At 41.6% G+C, this 20058-nt stretch overlaps 1 protein-coding gene across 6 annotated transcripts in view; it reads left to right on the top strand.

Moving 5' to 3' along the window:
• LOC125452570 (four and a half LIM domains protein 2-like) overlaps positions 1 to 20058 on the top strand; it is a 69775-nt gene that overhangs the window by 15664 nt on the left and 34053 nt on the right. The window contains exon 1 of one of the 6 annotated variants that reach the window (XM_059645355.1): positions 19821 to 19886. The exons of the other annotated variants lie outside the window; for them this stretch is intronic. The gene's annotated coding sequence lies outside the window, so the exon portion shown is untranslated. Of the gene's footprint in view, positions 1 to 19820; positions 19887 to 20058 lie in introns of those variants that run through there. 6 annotated transcript variants of the gene reach the window in all.

The following is a 20058-nucleotide window of genomic DNA, read 5'->3' as shown; positions in this document are numbered from 1 at the left end:
GCCAATAGTTATTCGGGACTCAATTTCAGCTTCTGTAGTGATCAATCACCTCTTGTCTCCTTGAAGTCTCTCCACTACCTACAAGACACAGAAGTATGAAGGAATACTGTCCATTTGCCTGTGCATGTGTAGGCCCAACTATCCATCTGTCTCTTTAACAGTGAGGAAAGATGATATGCCAGAATGGTCATCAATTAAGGACATACGGTTGAACTGGATCAGCAGAGAGAGATAGAGGAACACTTTAACATACAACACAAGAATCAGGAGTAAGGGTAAACCATTCAGCTGCTTGAATCTGCTACTTCATTCAGTAAGTTCCAGGTTGATCTGGTTGAGGCCTCACTTTCACCTACCTCTCTCTCTCTGTCATAATCCTTGACTCCTTGTTGATATAAAAAAGATGTAAATCAGCCTAGTTAAGTTAATTTCACCAGCCTCCATTGTTGTCTGGGGAACAAAATTCCAGAGATAAATGAATGTCTGGGAAGAAAAGGTCCTCATTCTTGTTATATTATGGCATAGATTCCAGATCATTGAGGTGTGCAGATTTTAGACAGTTACCTGACATCATGGCATTATGAAGGTATATACCTCACCTTCAATCATTCTCCGTGTTACGAAGTCAGTGTAACTAGTCAGTTATTTGTGTGGTTTAGCGTGTAACCCAGAATGCGTATTGCGATATTACTACCTTGTACATGGTTAGTGTTGAAAATAAACTTCAGATATGTGATTCACAAAAAAAACAACTATCTGTGATAAATGTTACGTGGACTAAACCACAAAACATCATCACTCACCTCAATCTTAAAGGAAGAACCTTTATTTGTAAATTTTGTTTTACAGTTCTGTCTTCCCCATATGGGAACACATCCTCTTAGGAATCCACCTGGTGAAACCCCTCAGAATCTTAAATGCTTGAATATGCTTAACTCTCATTCTTCCAAGTTTGTAAGATGGGGGGTGGACAATGGTCAATGGTGAGTTGGGGGATCTGTTTAATTGCAACCTAAGAATCAGTTTGGGATTTTAATCCACTAACCTTTCCTGGTCACTATTAATTTTATTTGTGTTGGAAATCTCCAACATCCCCTACAAAAAGTGGCTTTCTTGGAGGGTTCCAAAAGCAGGGAATTGCCACGGAGTCTGCCCCTGGAGGAATTCCACATGGTCTTCACTCCCTAATTCCAGTCTGTGCTGCTGCAAAGACCATCACAATATCTGGACCTTTATGCTTCAATGTAACAGCGACATTGAAATACAGACTTCAGACTTAGCCTGCGAGTTGGTAACATGCTTCAAATCTTCCATAACTTGTGAAATCAGTCCTGCTTCAATTTATCCAATGTTTCTCAAATTTAAATAATATCCCTGGCAAGGCAAGAGTTAAAAATGCTCCAGGCCGAAGTGACATTTAATTCAAGGGTCAGTGATTCTTCAAAGGAGGTCAACCATCTGATTATAATTAACTTTGAACTGAAGGTGACCAATTGACCTCATCACATACAAGCTTTTATTCAGTAATAGCTACCAAATCTGGAATTTTGCTCATCAGACAGTGGAATGGTTTTGATATCATGCAGGCAGAAATAAACTAAATTACAACAGAATTCTGAGATATTCATTCTCTAAATTCATTCAAGGACAGAACAAATCCAGATATGAAATGGTTCCAGCAAAAGTCTTTACTTTAGGTTACTTTATAGACATGTAAATCACCTTTTACTGTGAAACTTGATGGCACATTTTAGGTGTGAGCATGTCACGATTCTATTCAGATTCTGAAGAATTAAGCCTCCCAAAATTTTAGGTCAGTTTTGTGTCTGTTGCAATTTCTACATTTCGACTGTGTGCATAAAGAGGGACAAATACTGAATGCACATGATCTCTTTGCAAGGCATGTGTATTTCTGATGGGATGGTGTAGTGATTGTAATGATGTCAGCCAGGTGAACCTCAAAGAATATAAGTTCCCTGACTGAGGCTGTTAATCTGGTTTACAGATAAAATAAGGAGTATTCTAGCACTCTGAGACCTGGTTCTGAGGGAGCCAAGCTATTATCAAGGACTTTCCACTTGCAAATAAAGGATGACTCGGTTATGGGATACCAGCCTCTGCAGTTATTCCAGACTGGAATTGCAGAGAACTCTCACGCGAAACTTCATTGCTCAGAACTTTAAGCATTGGATTTGGGATGTTATGCTGAGTTCGTACAGGACTTTGGTGAATCCTCTTCTGGAGTATTGTGTCCAGTCCTGGTATCCCTGCTATGGGAAAGGTATTACTAAGCTGAACAGGGTTCAAAAGAGATTTACCAGTATGTTGCCAGGAATGAGTGTTTCAGTTATAAGGAGAGGCTGGATAGGCTAGGAGCTTTTTCTACTGAAACATTGGGGATTGGAAGGAGACCTTATAGATGTTTATGAGGTCATTAGGGGATTGGACAGGATGAATGGCAGATGCCTTTTCCCTAGGGTGGGAGATTTCAAGACTAGGGGGCATTTTTTTTGAGGTGAGAGGAGAATGATTAAAAAAAGACGAGTTTTTTCTGTTTGTTTTACAAGGGTGTTTCATGTGTGGAATGAACTTCCAGAGGAAGCACTGGATGAGAGTACAGTGGCAGTCTTTAAAAGACATTTGGATAAGCACATTAACAAGAAATATTTGGTGGGATATGGACCAAGCACAGGCAGGTGGAACTAGTTTAGTTTGGATTACGGTCAACATAGACTGGTTGGACTGAAGGGTCTGTCTCTATTCTTTATGATCTCCACTGAGAGCTTCACTGAACTTTTTAATTCATCAATGGGGTATGGGCAACATTGACAAGGCTAGCATTAATTTCTGTTTTTGCCATTAAAAAGGTAATGGGAGCCACCTTGTTTACCTGCTCCAGTCCACGGTGAGCAGGAACACGCACAGTGCTGTTAGGGAAGGGTTTCCAAAACATTGACCCAATGACTGTGAAGGAACAGTGATATAGTTCCAAGTGTTTGCCAATGTTCAGCAACATTCGCGAATCTTCAAATACTGAAACAGTCCATGTTTGAATGCAATGAGAGCTGGACAGTATCCAGGCTTGAGCAGAAAAGTGGCAAGTAATATTCACACCACACAAATGCCCAATAAGAGGCAACCAAATGGCTGCACTTTGCCCTTCAATAACATTACCATCGTGGAATCCCCTGCTATCAATATTCTGGAAGTTACCTTTGACAAGAAACTCAGCTGGACTTGCAATATAAATACAGTAGCAACAAGAGCAGGTTAGAGACTTGGAATACTGCAACAAATCACTCAGCTCCTGACTCCCCAAATCTGTCCACTGTAAACAAATTACAATTTAGGAATGTGATTAAAATACTTCCCACTTGCTTAGATGAGTACAGCTCTAATGCCTATCAAGAAACTGAACACTATCCAGGATAAAGCAGCTTGCTTGATTGGCACCACATCCACAAACATCCATTCCCTCCACCACTGACTCTCAGTGGCAGCAATGTGTACTATCTACAAGATGCCCTGTAGAAATTCAACAAAGATCCTTTAAATCCACAATCACTTCCATCTTAGAGGACAAAGGCAGCAGACAAATGGCAATGCTACCACCTGCAAGTTCTCCTCCAAGCAACTCAGCATCCTGGCTTGGAAATATATCACCATTCCTCCACTGGTTCAAGATCCTGCAATTTCCACTGTAATGATATTGTTGGTCTATCTGCAGCATATGGACTGCAGCAGTTCAGAAAGGCATCTCACCAGTATTTCCTCAAGGGCAATTAGGGGTAGGCAATGCCTGCTGGTCAATCAGTAACACCCTGTCCCATGAAAGAAAAGGAAGTCATCATGGTGTATGACCTGGAGGGAATCTGTGTGTGGTTGTGTTCCCATGCTGCTGTTCTCCTCGAAGATGGTCACAGTCAAGCTTTTGGAGGCTGTGTCAAAGAAACCTTGGTGTCCTTTTCCAATCATATAATTAATGTGATATTGATATAACTAGGAAATTGGTAATTTCCCTACCTTTGGCCAGAATATCCATGTTTGATTTGCATTCTAGAATTTGTTGGCCGTGAAGGTGAGTTTGAAATGTGGCCAAACAAGTTGGTTATCAGCCAATATGTCCTTCCAAACATCTCATGGTAAATGAGACAGTCTCCTGGTCAGCAATCTGCAGAAGGTAATGTCAAAATGCCACAGTATTTTACTGCCATAAACACAGACAACCAGATGGTCGTCTTTGGTTCAACCCTCACAAATGAGGATGGGAGAAAAGACAGATACAAAAAGATAAACTTATAGTTGAGATTGATATTTCACTTCAATATAGGTTAAGATAAAGTTGTCATAATCCTTACAGACTATGGGCCTGCTCTGTCATTAGAGGAGAGATGACTGTTGGCAACCTATATTATGGTTTTTAGATTATTTTCGCTCTGCTGAACTGAATATGTCGAAAGATAACTAAGTCATTCTGAAAGAAAGAATTTGGATTTCTATAGCACTTTTCACAATATCAGGATGCTACAAAGTGTGTTTTAGGCAATTAAATGTAATTGAAGTGCAGTCATTATTGCAAAGGAGGCAAAAGCCTGTCCCATAATCAGCAGTGTGATAATGATCAAATATTTTAGGTGATGAGGGATAAATATTGGTCAGCAGGATTCCCTTTTACAAATAGTGCCACAGGATCTTTTATTCAACCTGAAAGGGCAGAAACTGATTCAGTTCAACATCTCAGTTGAAGGTTCTGAGGAAGTGTCACTGGACCCAAAGGTTAACTCTGTTTTCTCCTCCACAAATGCTGCCAGGTCCGCTGAGCTTTTCCAGCAACTTGGTTTTTGTTTTCAGTTGGAGGGCAGTGTTTCTAACAGTGTCACATGACACTAGGCTATAGTCCAAAATGTTTATTTGAATACACTAGCTTTTGGAGTGTTGCTCTTTCCTCAGGTGTCATGAGAGAGAAGATATCAAGACATAGAATTTATAAGTAAAAAATCAAGGGATCATACAATTGACGCAAAAGTATTGAATAAACCCAAAATGGCTGGCTGACTGCCTCCTGTTAAGTCTTTAGTCGATTAGAAAGGAGATGCAGGTTTTGACTGATTAAGATGCAAAGATCAGAATTAGTTTCAAGTCACTGCCCTAAGGTAACTAAAGGTTTCATTAGTGTATACAAGAGGTGACATCTCAGATCAGACAATGCATTTTAGATGTGAGTGCTTGTTTAGAATCTGTCTCTGTTTTAACCTGGAGTCAGACTGGTTTTATTTCCAAAGCAGCAATTTATTAAATGCTCGGTTGATTGATTGTGTCTACAAATTGTGTGCCTTTTGAATAAAATATAATGTACCTGCAAGTACAAATTTGCAAATGTAAATTCATCCCATACATCTACATGTGTGCATGAGTGTGTCTGTGTGTGTGTGTGTGTGTGTGTGTGTGTGTGTGTGTGTGTGTGTATGTGTGCACACTCACACGCATATACTTCATACACACACACACACACACACACACACACAAATCACCGGCGTGAATTTCCATTTGCAGACATATTCTATTTTGCCCAAAAAGCATACGATTTGTAGACACAGGTCAGTCAGCTGTAGGTACATTTAGACTTGTCCATTTTCTGTCAGTTGCTAGTGATCTGAGGTGGCATAGGAGATATGGAGGACTGTGGTGTTTGTGGCAGAATAATGCAAAATTGTTATTTCATGCTTTGTTCCTGTTCCTGTGCTTACTGATGGGAATTATAGGAAACATGAACTTGTACGTGTTTCACTACCATTCACAAACAAACTCACTTTTATGTGGCATGGAAGAGAAGTGATCATTCATCAGCTACAGTCCCGCATCTAGCTATATGGCAAAAAAATGTATGCATTAAGCATTAGTCAGAATGTGACAAGCGTATTTCAGAAATACTTGACTGAATAATGAATAGTGCAGCACAAGTACATAATACTTAGTGCTGAGAACAATTGGTTGGACAGCCTTGCAAGTTTGTCAGTTCCATCTGCAACAAGCAGAGAGCTGCTGAATAGTGACTACAATGTCTTAAAGAGTGGAAAGGGTACAGTCAAAGAGAAGGGTTAGTTTCTCCTTCATTCCTGATGCCATTTACGTTCTTTATGAGGGAATGCATAGGCTACATTCATTGACTTGCCTGCCCCAACAATTCAGACAGGCAACAGTTACTTAAATAATCAGAAAATAACAGTTTTGGGTGAGTAATATCTAATCATTCTTTGTGATAAGCCTTGCTTGATGGAAATGAGAGTGCCACACGTTGCTTAGTATTATGGGGATAATTCTGCAGCCTGTGTCCCTCTCAACAACACAGTATCACTGAATTTGCCTGTATGTTCCTCCACATGATTTTACAGTACAACACAGCACTGGAACAGGCTTTTTGGACCAGCAAGCCTACACCAATTTTTAATCCTTGCTGGAAAAGCCCAGCAGGTCTGGCAGCATCTGAGAAGGGAAGAAAACAAAGTTAACATTTCGGGTCTAGTGACCCTTCTTCAGAACATCACCGGACCCGAAACATTAACTCTTTTTTCCTTCACGGATGCTGCCAGACCTGCTGAGCTTTTCCAGCGACTTTGATTTTGATTTACAGCATCCACAGTTCTTTTGGTTTTTAATTGCTGATCCTTATTTAAACCTGCTACTTACTGCCCATGCATGGTTTCTATCCTGAAGTTTGCCTCTCATTCATGTGTCTGTTAAGATATTCTTTAAGCGTTGCTAATATGCCTACTTCCACCATGTCCATTGGCTGTGTATTCCAGGCACCCACAGTGCGAAAACTCTCAGTGTGTAAACCTTTTGCTTCTAACTAGAGTGCATGTTAGTGAAGCTTCACAGAACAAAAAACACAGCTATAATAATAACATGCATTACACTAAAACTGAAAAAACATTTTGGCATTTCATCTGGCAAGAATAGATCAATGGACTCCTGACACTTTTGGCAAATTATTTTATTTATTTTGCAAGGATTTGTCGGCAAGAGGTTGCATTCGTGGGAAGGTTATATGTTTCTATGGACCCAGTGGCACTATTCCAGTTGTTAAAAGTAGAATCCGTGTACACATTGGGCGAATTCCGAACCTGAGTAAAGTGTCACAGCTGTTGCTGCTTTATGTCAAAGAAGCTTTTAAATGTCCCAAAAGGTTTATAGCTTCTCTTCGCCAAGGCATATCACTTATCATTAAATCCCTTCAGTCCACATTCCACACTGGATGGTGGATTAAGAAATGGCAAAACAAAGACTGTTGAAGTCAGGAATCCTAGCACATAAGCAGGGAACTACTTTATTTCTAACTCCTTTTAACACAACACTATAAAGGATTATATCATTCTACAGTTTTTTATTGTAATTATTTCTACAGTGCAGTTAAATTTTCCATGATGATCTATCTATTCAATAAGTTACAGGTTTGACAGCATGTAATATTCATGAAAGATTGATTTCAATTATTCTACTTATTGCTGTCTCTACTATGATGTTCTCATTTATTGTTTAAAACCACTAAAATGTACACATTTCAATCACTACCTATTGTATTTAGTAGCAAATTACAAATACATGTAACCATACCAAAACAGTGAGACCCAGAGTGGGAATAGACAATAAACAGAATATCTAAAATAGGGAGAGTCGATGCTTTTAGGTAGTATTCAAGCTGAAGTCATCTATTTAGAATATTAATTGAAAACGGAAAATTCATAGCTTTCTTCCATTAAAAGTCTACGATCTATCAATAGCTCTGTTAAGAAACTTCTACATATTGCCTGATCTCCAATATTAATTAAACTAAAAACTAGAAAGCTTATTTACACCAAAGGTATTTATTCCTGTCTTCTGTCCTTGAGAGACAACATTCCTCTTGCCTTCCTGCATTCATCAAGCTAAAAACATGCTTAAAGAATGTTTTCATTCATCACTTGTTCCCAGGTTGTAGAGAAAGATAGCAACGATGCATTGCCTGCTGTGCCTAAATACCATGAGACAGAAGTCACTCCTTTGTTCTTGTGGTGCTGGTATCTCTGTCACAAAAAAGGGTGACGTACCAGCAGTTAGTCAACACCACATTTCCCAGCATTCTTTATTGCTTGTCGCTGTCCTAGATGCACCCATGGTGGCACTGGTGAGCTAAGGTGGTAATTTGACGCCCTTCCCTGCCAAGTAATCCCAATCTTGGACACTATGATGGAGTGAGTAGTCAGGTTCATTGGCACCCGCTTATGAATGGCAAATTGAAGCTGCGCAGTTCTGACCCAGTGGTATTTATGAGCAAAGTGATAATATTTTTGTTTATTCATACTATCTTGGAGAATTGGCTGCTTTATTCTGTCCACATGCTTGATCAACCACAGATACAATTGCAGAAAAGTATGGTGTTGAAATGTGCAATTCCCAAGAATACAGGTTTATTAACAGTAATGAAAAAGCAGCTGTCATCCATTATGTCCTACGAACAATAATACTTTGATTCTTTGTAAGAAGTTAATGAGTTTCATAACTTGCTTAAATGTCAAACATTTATTGATCAATTGATGATGGGCATAATCTTAAAAGCAAAGTTGCTGCAGAATACCAAAGTGAAATATTACTACCAAGACACAAATTAATTTTTTCATGTCAATTCGCACTACATTAACCATAATTAACGATACATTGTAATAATGTGCAGTAGTTTTATTTTCTTAATCCCAGAGTTTGGGATGGGGGTATTGCTGGCTGGTTTAGCATTTATTGCCCTACCCGAATTGTCTTTGAGAAGGTGGTTGTGAACTTCCTTCTTGAAGTACTGCAGTCCTTGGAGTGTAGGTGCGGACATAATGATGGGAGACAGGGAGTTCCAGGACTTTAATGCGATGACAGTAAAGGAATGGTGATATATGTCCAAACTAGAGTGATAGTGTGCCTTTAAGGAAAGTTGCAGGGAGCAGGGCTGCAAAGCATCTGCTGCCCTTGTTCTTCTGGGAAATAGAGGTCATGCAGTGGAAAGGTTACATCAAAGGAGCTTGAGTGAGTTGCTGCAAAATCTGGAATTAAGAGTCTAATGGTGACCATGAAACCATTTCCAATTGTTGGTTTAAAAAAATATAGTTCGCTAATGTCCTTTAAAAAAGGAGATCTGCTGTCCTAATCTGCTTTGGCCTACATGTGACTCCAGACCCACAGAAATGTAGTTGACTCTTAACTGCCCTGTGGCAATTAGGAATGGGCAATAAATACTGGACTAGCCAACAATGCTCACATTCCTTGAATAAAACAAAACATATTTTGTCGATAGCACATGTTGTTGTTGTTGTGTATCAATGTTGAAGGGAGTGAACGTTGAAGGTGATGGATGTGGTGCCAGTCAGGTAGCTGTTTAGTCCAAGGTAGTGTCAACCTTTTTGAGTGTTGTTAGTACTGCATCAACCAGACACGCAGGAAGTATTTCATCACACTCCTGACTTTTATCTTATTGAAACTTATAGAATGCTCAGAGACCTGGATAGAGTGGATATGGAGATGTTTCCACTAGTTGGAGAGACTAGGGCCCAAGGGCATAGCTCAGTGTAACGTGATGGACTGAGATGAAGAGGAATTTCTTCAGTCAGATGGTGGTGAATCTGTGGAACTCATTGCCACAAAAAGCTGTACATGTCAAGTGTATTTAAGACAGAGATAGATAGATTATTGTTGAGTAAAATGATCAAAGGTTATGAGGAGAAGGCAGGAGAATGGAGTTAAGAAACATATCAGTAATGATTGAATAGTGGTGAGACTCAATGGGCCGAATGGCCTAATTCTGCTCCCATATCTTATAGCCTATGATCTAGTCTGTGACTCGTAGATGGCAGACATGCTCCAGGGAGTCAGGAGATGAGTTATTCACCACAGAATTTCTAACCTCTGACTTGATCTTGTAGCTATTGTATTTATATGGCTAGTCCAGCTCAGTGACTAATCAATGGTATCCCCAGCATATTGACAGCAAAGGATTCAGTCATGGTAACACCATTGAATTTCAAAGGATGAACGTTAGATTTGGAGATGGTCATTAGCTGGCATTTGTGTGCTATGAATGGTGCTTACTTTTTAGTTCAAGCCAGGGTATTGTCCAGCTCTTGCTGCACATGGGCACAAACTGCTTCAATATTTGAGGACTGGCCCTGACTACTACATGATCAGAATTGAAGCTCCTTCCTGCAGACTTTTTCATAGCGGGAAGGACAAAGATGAAACAGCTGATGATGGTTTGGTCTTAGAGAAGTTCCTGCCTAGGGAAATTCCTGCAGTGATGCCCTTGGACTGAAATGATTCTCCTCCAGCAACCATTAATCTTTGTTCTAGATATGATTCTTTCCAGCAGGGCATTTCTCAATTTCCTTTGACTCCAGTTTTCCTAGGGCTGCTCGATGCCAGACTCAGTCAAATGCAGAGATAGTAGGAACTGCAGGTACTGGAGAATCTGAGATAACAAAGTGTAGAGCTGGATGAACACAGCAGGCCAAGCAGCATCATAGGAGCAGGAAGGCTGACGTTTCGGGCCTAGACCCTTCTTCTTCAGACATCAGTTTTCCTGCTCCTCTGATGCTGTTTGGCCTGCTGTGTTCATCCAGCTCTACACCTTGCTATCTCAGTCAAATACTGCCTTGATGTCATGAGCAATCATTCACTTCACCTCAGGAATTCAGTTTTTTTTATCCATATTTGTATAAAGGCTGTAATGGCCCGGGGAGAACTCATTTTGGGCATCACATGTTATTGCAGAGCAAGTGCTCTACTTTCATATTGTCAATGGCCCCATCCATCATTTTGCTGATCAACAACAGTCAACATGGTGCTAGTTGACTGGGTTAGATTTACCCTGCTTTACTGGACATACCTGGGCAGTATTCTATATTGTTGGGGAGATGCCAGTATTGTAGCTATACTGGACCAGCCTGGCTAGTGCATGGTCAGTTGGGAACACAATTCTTTGAGACTATTGCTGGATTATTGTCAGGGCCCATAGTTTCCATAGTGTTGCGTGCCTTCAGCCATTGCTTGATATCATGTGGTATGAATCAACATTGGCATTTGTGAAGCGGGAGATCTGAAAGCTGAAATGGATCAGTTATTTGGTACCACTAGCTGGAGATCGATGCAAAGGCTTTAACCTAGTTTGGAAAATAGCAAATGTAACTTTTTCATTCAAAACAAAAGGGAGACAAAAAGCAGGAAACCACAGGACCATTGGCTCAGAATCACTAATTGTTGGAGGTTTAGTCGAGTAGTATATCCTTCTGTACTTGACCTGTTCAGTCATTGGTGGCGCAGATGGAAAGGTGATGGCCCAATGGTATTATTGCTGCGCTGTTAATCCAGAGACTCCATTAAAGTCCTGGGGTCCTGAGTTTGAATCCTGCCATGGCAGATGATGGAATTGAAGTCACTAAAATATCTGGAATTATGAATCGAATGATGACCATGAATCCATTGTTGGGGAAAATCCCATTTGGTTCACTAATGTCCTTTAGGGAAGGAAACTGCCATCCTTACCTGGTCTGGCCTACATATGACTCCAGACCCACAACAATGTGGTTGACTCTGAACTGCCCTCTGAGCAATTAGAGATGGGCAAAAAATGTGATGCCCTCATCGTGTTAACAAGTAAAAAAAAAGTGTCACTTTAGGTGATGGGCATTAAAACTGCCTACCCAGAGCACAGGCTGTACCCTTTCCATCATCAATGTTTCTAGGAGTCCTGATATATCGGCTGAAAGGTGTGATCGGTGGTAATCAGAAGCAGGTTTCTCTGCCCAAGTTTGATCCAATTTCATTGTGCCTGTAATGAATTTTGAAAACTCAGAGAAAAAATATCCACTATTGTGTAACTACTGTGCTGCTGGCTCTAGTGCGTCTATCCTGCCAATGAGACAAGATGTAGTCAGGGATAGTGATACCTGGGACACCATCTAAAAGGCACAATTCCATGAATATGATTATGTCAGGCTATTTTTTTAGAACATAGAAAAGTATAGCACAGTACAGGCCCTTTGGCCCACAATGTTGTGCCGTGGTTTAATCCAGTCCAAAATTAAAATAACCTAACCTACATTCCCCTCAATTCACTGCTGTCCATGTGCATGTCCAGCAGTCACTTAAATGTCACTAATGACTCCGCTTCCACGACTACCACTGGCAAAGTATTCCATGCACTCACAACTCTCTGGGTGAAGAACCTCCCTCTGACGTCTCCTCTATACCTTCCTCCTAACACCTTAAAACTATGACCCTTCATGGCACTCAGTCCTGCCCTGGGGAAAAGTCTCTGGCTATCGATGTTTTTTTTGTCTCGTCTGTGGTACAGCTCTCCCAATTTTGGTACAATCTCCCAGATGTTATTGAGGAGGGCTTCTAAGAGTTGACAGGACTTTGTTTGCCATTTTAGGTTCTGGTGTCTAGGTCAAGCTGTGTGATTCATCCAGTTTCATTACTTTTCTTAGGCTTCATAGTCTTTCATACAACTTACCATTTTAGAGGGCATTTAAGAGTCAACCACATTGCTTTGGGTATGAGCTTACGTTTAGTTCTGATTTCCTTTCTGAAAGGACAATAGTGAATCAGATGGACTTTTACTACCGACACCAATGATCTTCTGGTCGCTAGTAGACCAGCATTTAGTTCTATAATTTATTAAGAGAATTCAAATTACACTGTCTGCCCCCATGCCCCACAGCATTAACATCTGACAGTGAACTATGACTCCAGTAACAGTATTGTTATGGCCTTACTCTCCAATTATTTTATTGATATTTTCACGTGATTTTACTAACAAGGTCAGAAAAAATGAATTTCTTCTTGCCAAAAATATCTGCTTTAATCCACTGTGCTTTTATGGTTTAAAGTAAAACTCAGACACAGTAAAATTCCAAAAAGTGAAAGAATTGGTAAACTATTTCAGGAGAAGCACACAATTAAGAACTGAACAATTTCGAACCAACCTTGCATCGCACAGTTAGGAGTGTATCATCAACACCGAAACAATCTGTTATCATGAAGAACAAGAAGAAATAGGTCTTCTGCAAATTCATCAGGAGAGGAAATACTCAGAAATAGGACACTGAACCAGCTCACATATGATTACGTGATTTAAAATGATTTAAAATAGCAACTGAACACATTGAGAACGTACAATTAAACAACATGAAGCTAACAAAATGGCCTGTGTCACCGACTCAGGCCAATATTTGCAAAGCCACCCTCTTTAATGATTTCCCTGTTTTTCCCACAAATGCCTTTTCTTGGTGCAGGAATTCACATAGGGACCAGAGGAAACCCATTCAGTGCATAGCTTGGAATTTTTTTGTACGTATGCTTTATGAAGCACATATGTTGTCCATTTGTTAGTCATAGTGGAAAGATGCCCTTTGCCATTTCACCTTACAGTCCTGACTGACTATGCCAAAGTGGGAATTAGCACGTACCAGACTACCTATTTCCGTCAACAGTTGGAACAGATGCTCATTGTTTCTTCCAGCTGGTGCATTCAAAACTCCCTCTTCAGTTGTGCAAAACTACAATACATTGCTGGGACAGTTAACATCATATGGCACCAGTTAACTCATTGCTCAAAAAATGAATGATGCACATTACTTTCCTAAGATGTACATTCCTACAACAAAAAAATACAGCGTCCAACAGGAAGTACCCAATACAGTTAGTCATCAATAATAATGCCACCTACAATGATGAATACACATTGAACAGATTAGATAAAAATGACAACCCTGCCCTCACTCCTTCACTGAGTTGGATTGTGTAATGTATTTACAGAGATCTTGCAACTACTGTACATATCCCAGCTAAAACATGGTTCCATCTTCTTACATGACTCAGTCAGCCAGTTTATCAAAGCAGGAATAGTAATTTGACGCAAGATGAACTTGGGGTTGTGACTTTATACCTGAACTTCATTACTCCTGTATTATTTTTAACTGGAAAAGCAGGAGAGCTTGACCCTCAGTTACAGGTGCCGAGTACCCACAGGAGGAGAGATGTACTTGCCTCGCCCCATGGCCTAAACTCTAGCCCTAACCCTATCGCAGGTGGCATCCGTGTTGGGGCCTGCTGCTGCCATGCCAAAGAAAGCATGCAGTTCATGGAAAGGCCAAAAAGATTGAAGCAGTGCGAAATGGTTGTGGATACGAAGTCGAGGCTCGGCACAGAGCTGGCGGCTGGTTGATTGCATAAGTTGCATAAATACTCAGTCGGAAATGAAGTTGCTTTTACCTGACAGTGTCCCTGCAAGCTGCCCTCGCTGTGTTTGGAAAATCTTTTGAAATCCCAATGAGTTCTGCAGAGGGCACCTAACAAGCTCCTTAAAGAGTGTTATTGCCTGTTAGTTGACAATGGGTGGATTTCTCATTCTCTTTGAAAATGGCAAACTGACTCAGAGACAGCAGAATCAAAAGCCGATGGCAGGAATGCAGGTTACACATTGTATTTAGAATTCATGCACTCAGATCTAACCCTAAAGTTGTCATCAAGCCTGCTGATAAGGGTGGTGCTGTCTGGTGTACTGACCTCTACCTTGCAGAGGCTGAGCACCAGCTCTCAGATACCTCCTCCTGCCTTGTCCTGGACCATGACCCCACCGTGGCACATCAGACCATTGTATCCACTAGAGTTACGGATCTCATTTCATCTGATGATCTCCCCCCATCCACTTTCAAGGTAACAGTCCCCCAACCCCGCACAGCTCGTTTCTACCTCCTGGCAAAAATTCACAAACAGGACTGCCCAGGCAGACCCATTGTTTCAGCCTGCTCATGCCCCATAGAACTCATCTCTTTCTACCGTGATTCAGTCTTCTCCCCCCATAGTCCAATCCTTATCCAAATATATCCGTGATTCATCTGACGCCTTACACCGGTTTCAAAGCTTCCAGTTTACCGGCTCCAGCCACCTCCTCTTTACCATGGATGTGCAATCCCTTTACACATCCATTCCCCACCAGGAGGGTCTTAGGGCTCGCTGCTTCTTCCTGGAGCAAAGACCTGAACCATACCCACCCACCGCCACCCTCCTCCGCTTGGCCAAGCTTTTCCTCACCCTCAACAACTTCTCTTTCAACTCCTCTCATTTTCTTCAGGTAAGCGATGTTGCCATGGCTACCTGCATGGGCCTGAGTTAAGCCTGTATCTTCATGGAGTACGTGGAACATTTCTTGTTCCAGCCCTATTCTGGACCCCACCCACAACTCTTTCTCTGATACATCGATGATATCATCGGTGCTGCTTCCCTCTGTCATCAAGAATTGGAAAACTTCATCAATTTCGCCTCCAATTTCCACCCTGCCCTCACTTTCACCTGGTCTATCTTTGACTCCTTCCTTCCCTTCCTTGACATTTCTGTTTCCATTCCTGAGGATAGAGTGGCCACTAATATCCATTACAAACCCACTGACTCCCACAGCTACTTGGACTATACATCCTCACACCCTACTTTCTGTAAAGACTCCATCCCATACTCTCAGCTCCTCCATCTCTGTCGCATGTGTTCAGATGAGGCCAACTTAGACAAGGGAGCCTCCAAAATGTCCACATTCTTCCTCAACCGAGGACTCCCCAGCTCCATTGTTGACAGGGTCCTCAATCGGGTCCGACTCATCTCCCACACTTCTGCCCTCACTCTTTCTCTTCCCTCCCGCAACAGCGATAGGGTTCCCCTTACCCTCACCTACCATCCCACCAGCATCCACATCCAGAAGGTCATCAGATACCATTTCCACCACCTCCAGCAAGATGCCACCACCAGACACGTATTCCCCTCCCCTCCCTTGCCCGCCTTCCACAGGGGCCATTCCCTCCGGGACACCTTGGTCCATACTTCCTTCACGCCCAACACCTCCCGACAGCCCTACAGCACCTTCCCCTGTAACCGGCGAAGGTGTAACACCTGCACATTTACCTCCTCCCTCCCCAGTATCCAAGGGCCCAAACATACCTTCCAGGTGAAGCAACATTTCACCTGCACTTCCAAGAATCTAGTCTACTTCATTCACTGCTCACAATGGGGTGTCCTCTACATCGGGGAAACAAAGCGTAGACTTGGCGACTGCTTCACAAAACATCTACAATGTGCTCACAGAAAAGACCCTGAACTACCTGTTGCCTGCCACTTCAATGCACCACCTTGCTCTCTGGCCAACATCTCTGTCTCTGGCTTACTACAGTGCTCCAGCGAAGCCCAATGCAAGCTGGAGGAACAAAACCTCATTTTCCACTTGGGGACCCTGCAGCTCTCCGGACTCAATATTGAGTTCAATAATTTTAGAGTCTAAACTCTCCCATGACCCAGCCCCGCACCCCACACACCAGGCCTTGTTACCACATAGCCTGCCATTACACACCCCCTGTTGTTCGTCACTAACAGTCCCCATTAACAAGTATTCACCCTCCCAGCCTGATCATTAGCAACTCCTTTGTCTACCCAACTGCCTCTCTCTCTCTCGACTCTATCCTAATGTTTACTCCCTACCCCACCACCTCCCTATTTTCTGCACATAAATTGACATTTTCCCAGCCACCATCAGTTCTGGGGAAGAGTCAATGGACCCAAAACGTTAACTCTGTTTTCTCCTTCACAAATGCTGCCAGACCTGCTGAGCTTTTCCAGCAGCTTTGTTTTTGTTTAACTTCTGCTCACTTGTCATTAGTAATGAAGAAGGACTCCACATCACTGTTTTCAAATTTTGGTAGAAATCTAGCATATTCATGGGCTCTGGTTTTGGAGTTTGGGGTTTGAGTGGGGCAATTTCGACTAGGGTGGAGATGAACTTTCCCAGGCAGCTTCCATCTGTCTAAGCTCCTCCCCCAACTTGTATTTTGTTTTTTATTTACTTTTGGGAAGCCCTTTCCTCCTCTCTCTTTCTTTTTATCTCTCTATCCTCTCTCTCTCCTCCCAAACTTTCCTACAAATCCCCTCCCCGTGCCAGCGCCAACCTGTGGCCTCAATCTGTGGGTACCACTTAACCACTAGGAAATGTAATTTTCCTGTCCTTAATTACATCCTGTCTAACTACATTCTAAGGTCATCTGTACTCTGCCCCCAGTGCCCACAACAGACCCACTGAATACCCACATCTTGTCAGTAAGGGAACATTACATACTGGCAAACAATCAGACAATTCAAAATATGAGCTCTTATTAACAGCCAGCAAAAGCAAAAACGATCAGAATAAATAGACCCTGCAGATCACCCCTACAATGCAAACAAAGTGCTTATATTTTGACTAACATCTGCTTTACATTCCATGATGGTCTGCTGCAACTGGTATTCATGGTTGCATGATTCAAAGATCCCACACAGGCCACCCATCACTTCCATAGCCAAATATGCCCTCTGATACTGTCCCACATACTTCCTCATACACATGGAGTTCCTCCCTGTCTCCAAACTTGTTCCTACCTCTAAAAGTGCCTCAGCTTTCACCCTGAGCCTTGATTGCTCCACATTTTTTTGCAGTGATCCATCCATTGCTCCTACAGCCTCCCATCACACCCGTTCCCCTCACCCCCACCCTGGCACTGTCCTCAACAACCAACAGGCAGACCCCAGAATTATATTTGTCTCAGACCTCTGACTGACTTCAAAAGCCCACGTTCATAACTGATGAGATCCCTCACCAGCTTCTTTGCACTGACAATACAGAATTTTCCTGACTGCTGATGCTAGCCTTCGAGGTCTGACCGTTGCAACTCCCCAGACTCCATTGGACTTATCTCCTGACCCATGACCTTGCCAAGCCGACACTAACCGTGCCTAAGGCCGTGAACAGTGTGCTGACTCTGCACTTGGAGGATAGACAAGGTGGACTGCAGCCATTCAAGAAGGCAGCTCACCACCATCTTCTCAAGGGCAACTAGGGATGAGCAATAAATGCTGCCCAGCCAGCGATGTCCACATCCCAGAAAATTGAATAAAATGAATAGTACTGGGACCCCAAAAGTCAATGGCTCCCCCTTGACTGGACTGACAACTGACCTCCACCCACTTTCCAATGTGGCTATTTGTTTGAATACACATGCAGGGTGTTTGCTCCGCACATTGGCATCATACTGTGAGGTGCAGCAAGATACACCCTCTCTTAGACAGACCTGTACTGACAATGATGAAAAGCAGTCTGTCGTGTATGTGTCTGCACCAAACAGCATACCAATACAGCAGTACCGATAGCATTTGGCTCTGGCTGAAGCAGTCATTGCTGAAAGGAATGGCAAGGCATGGATGCTGTGAGCTTTCAGGCAGTTGATCATAAGTGAGCGCTTAGTGAGCTAATGAGTAGCCTTGAGGTGGAGTCTGAGACCCATTAGCTGGGTCTTCGTTAAATAGCAAGCTGAATTTTAATTATTGCAATTTACAGATTTAATAAGGTGATTTACAAGCTTTGATTCCCTTTAATTGGCAACTCACCATTGTTTAGCAAGAAGCTCATCTTGTCGTTTGATAAATACGTAAATTATGTTGTGAGATGCTCCTATTATCAAGATAGGCCTCGCTGGAATTATCTTCCAATTCTGTCATAAAACCCATCATAGCAGCATTTGATTAGGTCCTGATAAGATTCTACTCACTAACTTATATATTCTAACAAGTTTATGAATGGCCCATTATCATGTGAAGCTAGTTTTGATGGAAAAATGCCTAGCTATATTATGTTGGTTTTGCTTTAACCAAAAAAAATTCTTGAGAATTGGAGCTTACAAGCAATGCGATGGCACGTTGAGATACAGTTCGTGTATTTACAGCTATTCAGATTGTAGGTACATATTCACTATGTGGTGTGATGACTTGGTTGCATGCCTTTAGGCTAGTATGTTGAAAAAAGTCAGTGAGTGTGTTTGTCAGGTTTTCCATATCCTGCAGAATGCTGAGAGGCAAAGTTGACCAATTTCTGAAATACCCATCGCAAACAGTTTTTATAATTAAATGTTGGCTTCTTTCAAGTTGAATATGTTCTTGCTGAAGGACCTGCTGCTTGTGTGGACTTACAGTAACCCTGAAGATTGGAGAAATATGATTAGAAATTGACTAAAAAATGAGATAAATTAGAACATGGGAGCAAAATGATAAGAACTATGAAAAGGCAGTAAGAACTTCTGTATGTACAAGAAGTAAGATAGCACCTAAAATAATCATTGCTTCCTTAGAGGATGAGAATGTGAATTAATATTCAGGATATAAAAAAAACAGCAAAGACTTTGGACACAGCTATGTAAACTAAACAGATTTTAGAAATATTTCACTTGTTATAAAGTGGTAAACATAGACTGTCAATTTTCAACTTCTATTATCTAATTTTAATACTTGGGACCTTCATTAGCTAAAATGTTTTTTTTAAGAGGGACCAAAACTGATCCAAAATGGCTACAGTGATCAACTGACCACAAATTGAGGCGTGCCCAGGACCGCAGTTTGAGATAATTAAAACTGACTGCGTCAAAAGTGCCATTTCCATCTAAAGAGACTGAAACCAGATCACTGAGTCAGCATCAGGACATTTTGGTCTCCTGTTAAGTTTGCACTTGTACCATAAATTGCACATAGTGGTCATGGATGGGTTGACTGCAAATGTTCAATTTGGAAACACTTGAGCTAACTCAAGAATATATAATGTGTCATATTTCAATAGCTGTTTGAGCAGCTGAACAGTGATAAAGAAATATGAATTAGTAACAGTAAGGACTGGAAGTATCTCTCCCTGTTCCTTTCATCTGTGAAGACAGGCAATTTGAAAAGCAATCATTGTCTAAGAACGCAAAGATATCTTCAAACTACGCCACTGCTGCTGATAAGAATCGACAATGAAACAACTGCGATCTCAGGTTCAAAATCTAATACCTCAAGAACTCTAATGACCGTTAAGCTGTATAACCATTATACTACTGTCTGTGCCAATTGCTTAAATGTATTATCTATGTTCGTGTATGTATGCGTTTAGTGTTGCATTTTATTATGTTTTTCTTGGGGGTCAGTAGATAACAAAATTCCTATTTC

This window comes from Stegostoma tigrinum, chromosome 4 (assembly GCF_030684315.1).
Source record: "Stegostoma tigrinum isolate sSteTig4 chromosome 4, sSteTig4.hap1, whole genome shotgun sequence".
Lineage (NCBI taxonomy): Eukaryota > Metazoa > Chordata > Chondrichthyes > Orectolobiformes > Stegostomatidae > Stegostoma > Stegostoma tigrinum.
Note: the sequence above shows the minus strand (reverse complement) of the source record. Positions and strands in the feature narration are given on the sequence as shown.